The sequence below is a fragment of the Arvicola amphibius genome, chromosome X (assembly GCF_903992535.2).
Source record: "Arvicola amphibius chromosome X, mArvAmp1.2, whole genome shotgun sequence".
NCBI lineage: Eukaryota > Metazoa > Chordata > Mammalia > Rodentia > Cricetidae > Arvicola > Arvicola amphibius.
Window position 1 is genome coordinate 31,168,363 of NC_052065.1, and position 5,498 is coordinate 31,173,860.

A 5,498-nucleotide genomic window follows, 5' to 3' on the forward strand; every position below is an offset into this window, starting at 1 on the left:
AATTTTGAAAAAGTCTTTATGTACTAGAGAGTAAAGTAAAACATGTAGCTATGTTCATATTACTACAAAATAAGACTCCCCATTAAGAAAATGTAGATAGTGGAGATAAATGGGAAGCTGAGGCTGGATCTCTCTCTAAGCCCACTTCTCTAATTGTTGGCACATTTTTGTTACCTCAAAGGATATTGGTTTAAGGGGCCTCAGATTAAAAAAAATAAAGAAAATAAAAATGCAAATAGAAAAATTTAAGACATTAGTAAAACCTCACAAGTTTCCTTTTGAGTTGTAAGGATAAACATGGAAAAATAGTAAAAACATAATTGTTTTATTTATATTGGTATTTTCATTTTATATTTTATTCTGGGGTTGTAGAGATGATTTATACAGTAAAGCACTTGCCTTGTAAGTACAAGGACCTGATTTTGAGCCCTTGAACCTAGGCTGCTGTGATGGTGCATACTTATAATCCCAGTGGCTCACTGACCAGCCAGCCTAGCCTAATCAGCAAGTCCTAGGTCTCAGTGACAGACAACACTGTCTGAAAGGTTACCTGAAAGATTAATGGAGTCATCTAAAAATGATAATGGCATTACATTGAAATAGTTCACTAACCAAAATGGGGCAGTTTGGGCATCAAATAATGATAATGTTGATCATGTCAATAATTATAAAACACTGACTAGATAAACTTTAATGAATTTATAATTACAATAAAAAGGGAAAAGGAAAGTTAAAGGAAAAAACTCACCTTTAAGGATGACTTCTATATCAAAAATTTCTCTGAACATTTATAATTAAGAGAAAAATTGTTTTACTATACTCCAACAGAAGGGAAGAATTTTGTCATGGTAGCACTGCTGCTGACAAATACAGGAGTATAATATAAATAGAAAGTCGTCCTATTGGGGCTGGGGATAGAGCTAGGTGGAGTACCTGCCTAGCATCCATAAGGAAGGCCTTGAGTTTTATCCTTAGAAACACAGAGAAAGAGAGAAAGAAAGAAAGAAAGAAAGAAAGAAAGAAAGGAAGGAAGGAAGGAAGGAAGGAAGGAAGGAAGGAAGGAAGGAAAGGAAGGAAGGAAGGAAGGAAGGAAAGAAAGAAAGAAAGGAAGGAAGAAGGAGGATTTCCTCCTTTTTGGGGTCAGCACCGAGAGAGAAAGAGGAAGGGAGAGAGAGAGAAGAAGATAAAAATTTTCTATCCTAGCATGTTAGTTTTATTTCAACTTGATACAAGTTATACTCATCTGAGGGACAGGAACCAAAATAAAGAAAATACCTCCTAAGACAGGACTATAGGCAAGCATGTAGGGCATTTTCTTGATTGATGTGGGATGGCTCAGCCCAATGTGAATGGGGTTACCTAAAAGCAGGATGACCATGCCATAAGAAACAATCCAATAAGCAGCACTCCTCCATGGCCTCTGCATCAACTCCTGCCTCCAGATTTATGTTTGAGTTCCTTCCTTGGCTTCCCCGTGGACTGTGCCCTAGGATATATAAGCCAAATAAACACCCTTTTTCCCCAACCCACTTTGCGTAATGATGCTTTATCATAATAATAGTAACCCCAATGAAGACATCAAGGAACCCAATTGATACAAGCAGGTCATCAATAGATGGTAAACCATTACGTGTCAAGCTACAAAGGAATAGAAAGTTGTATGTTGTCAATTTGTCTTCCCCTACATAGTTTCCCCATTTAAACCCTACATAGTTTCCCCCATTTAAAAGAGAATATCTTAGTTTTGCAAGAGAGAAATCAAGTTATCTTAACTGAAGGATCAAATTCAGCAATCTAAGGAGAAGATAATCTGACATTATATGATATAATGCAATATGATGTAAACAGCATGATTTTGGAAAGGCTATTGCCTTTCAATCACTTATAGTTGTCCCCAGTATCCACAGGAACTGACTCCCCAAAACCCCAATCCTTGGATGCTCAAGTACCTTGTATTAGCTACTTTTCTATTTCTGTGATAAAATACCGAGTGCCCAGAAGCAACTTAAGGAAGGAAGAGTTTACTTGGGCTTATGGTTCCAGATGAATAGTCCACAAGGCACGGAAGGCATGGCAGCAGGTGGCCAGAGCAGGCAGGCAACAGATCACATCTTTATTTTGCATAGCTGGGATGGAAGCCAGTCAAGCCCTCACGCAGGCTATGCAAGTCAACTGAGCCATGACTTCAGCTGGAAGAGAGGTCTTTCCCAGAATCTCCAGAGAAATGCAGCTTGGCTCAACTTCATGAAGCACAGAAAATACTCTGGAGACTACTTAGACTTTGGACAAGAGAACTTAGGAAATATGTGGAGATCTTTAAAGCAGTGGGTTTGTGGTGATTTGTTATGACAATAATAGAAATCTAATATAGTAACTTTGATTTATCTCTAGGAATCAGGAGGAAAATGTTGACAGGCTTTGGATTTGGGGTCTGTAGTTGAGTTTTGTAAAGTATGAAAGTAAATCCAGGTTGCCATCCCTTATTGCTGAAAACTGCAACTTGTATCTCTGAATTTATATTCATATAAAATAAATTTATATAAATGCATATAAAATTTACACAAACATATCCCTCTCCCAGTTGTGGATCTCCTAAATGTGCCTGCCTCTCTAAATATTTCCTTTTTATTTTTTGTAATATTGAGTTGGAAGTGTCACCCCAGCCTGCCAAGCACTTGGACTCCAACTCCCAGCCTGCCAAGCACTGACCCCTCCCCAGGGAGGGTCAGGACCACTCTCACAGGGTATTTAGGGTCGCATGGGGGTGGGGGAAATGCATGATTTTGGGCTTGCCTGTGTGCTCCCTCTGTCTTTTCCCTGCCATGCTCCCGGCCACCCAGGATCGCCATCTATTAAATATGGGCATTTAATTTGGTTTAATCTGATCTGATTGGAATTCTTTGTGCTGGCAGAGAGAGACCGTTAGAAAATATTCCTAACATTTTTCTAGTACGGAAATACATATATGAGTTCAAGCATACTTTATAACCATAGATAGACATAGATAGACATAGAGTGACAGATCACTCTCATAGACAAACATGAAAGCTGACAAACTGTCAGTCAGGAATGGTGGGGGAAGGTCTGTTCCTTCCTAAAGCCAAAATTTGTTTAAAATTAGTTTTTCAGAACTCTCTAAAGCAATCAAAGGTTTACAAAAAAATCTAAGAAATGTAGTATCAGAGAAACACTTGGATATCAGTAAGAATAGAGACTATGGCACTTTAACTTACCACATAACATCTTAATCTCTCCAGATTCATGGAAATCTTAAAATCCAACAATCACACACCACGAGTGCTGTGAAAACTAACAACCCAACAGTCACTGTGGATAAAAGAGGATTATAGTTTCTCCAGAGACTCTCACCAGTCATTGCCTGGCTATATCTGGTAGTTCTCTAGAAGCATACTGTAGTGGTTTGAGTAGGAATGGTCCCCAAAGGTTATTTTTCAAATGTTTAGTCACTGGGGAGTGGAACTTAGCCACTGGGGAGTGGCCTTGTTGCAGGAAGTGTGGTCTTCTTATAGGAAGTGTGTCACTAGGAATTTTGGTATTTCAAATATTCAAGCCAGGCTTAAATCTTCCTTTTGCTTCTTATCTTCCTGTTGCCTGCTGATCTGGATATAGAATTCTTAGCTACCTCTACAGCACCATGTCTGCCTGTATTCCACCATGCTGAAACTATAAATAAGCCCCAATTAAGTGCTTTGTCATGATGCCTTTTCACAGCAATAGAGCAGTGACTGGGACAGAAGTTGGTACCAGGGATTGGGGTATTGTTGTGATAGGCCTGACCATGCTTTTGTTTGTAGGAATAGGGAACACTTTGGGACTTTGGGTTAGGAAAGGAGTTGACTACTTTAAGTGGGGCTTAATGGGCCATCCTACTAGGAGCATGGAAGACAGTGGTTCTGAAGGTGATTTGAACTGTGGGGAATCAGGAAATTTCAGAGGGAAAGAATATGTGGCCTAGAGACCATTCTTGTGATATTTTGGTTAAAAATGTGGCTGCTTTCTTCCCTTGTCCAAAAAGTCTTTCTGAGGCTAAATTGAAGAATTTTGGACTAGTCCTATCAGCAGAGGAGATTTCAAAATAACTTGGCATTGACTGTGGTTTTTGGTTATTAGTGGTCATACTTATGTAGAGCTATAATGAAAAAAGAGTAGAAAATGTACAGTTTTAGGAGAAAGGAACACCAGGAAGTGTAATGGAACTAAATCCTGTGCTCAAGAAGATAAACAGATTAAAGAAAAGTCTGCTGCTAAGTGGAATAAAGGGAGTGGTGACCACAAGGCAAAACCCTACCCAGCTAAGTTTCCAACTTGTGGAAAGGAATTAAAGAACAGCTTAGGCAGTGAAGGAAACCATCAAAAACAGAAAGCTATGAAAATGTATTTGAACAAGAGGGCCAACTTCCAGCCCCAGCAACCAGAAGAACTTGGCAGCTTTATCTATGTGGCTCTGGCTTTAGAGTCAAGGATACAAGAATGGGCTGCATATTCTCCTTCCATGACTAAGGAAAGATGCTGAAGCCAGGCATGTGTCAGAGGTGTCTATGCATGGAGGCTCAGAGCAGCCATGGCTTGAAGTAGGAAAGTAAAGCCTGGATTACCTTGGAGACCCCAAGATGTTAAAGATGCCAGAGTTGCGGGATACCTGCCAAGGAGAGCTGTCAACAGGGAATGGAAACAGCCAAAGAGAAAGAACTGTGCTGCAGTCAACAAAGCTGAAAGGAGTTGGAGATCTGAAGAACATTTTGAAATCATACATGGAGATGCAGAATTTGTGGTATACCCAGCTGGTTGTTGGTCTTGTTTTGGTCCAGTATTTCCTCAGTATGTTCCTTTCCCCCCATTTTGTGATGGTAATGTATATCCTGTGCCACTGTATGTTAGAAGTATATGATCTGCTTTTTCACTGGGGGTTAGAGTTAAGAGACTGGTTTGAATCTTAGAAGAGACTTTGGACTTTTAAACAACATTGAGATGTGATAGAGTGTGGCAACTTTTGAAGTTGAACTGAATGCAGTTTTGCATTATGCTATAGCTATAAGCCTATGGGGACCAGGGAGTAGAAATATGGTGGTTTGAATTGGAATGGCTCCGTTAACCTCATATATTTGAATGCTTGGTCACCAGGGAGTAGCTCTATTTGGAGGCATAGCCTTGTAGGAAGTGTGGCACTGGAGGTGGGCTTTGCAATTTCAAGTGCTCAAGCCTGGCCCAGTGTCTTCTTCTTGCTGCTACCTGCTGATCCAAATTTGAAACTCTCAGCTGCCTCCCCAGTCCCATGTCTACCTGCATGCCACCATGCTCCCCAACATGAGGATAATAGATAAAACCTCTGAACTTGTAAGAAGACCTCCAATTAAATCCTTTTCTTTATAAGAGTTGTCATGGTTATAGTGTCACTTCATAGCAATAGAACAATGACTGAGACACATACCAATCAAAAGAAATAGATTCACAATATAGACAATCCATGATCCATGGTT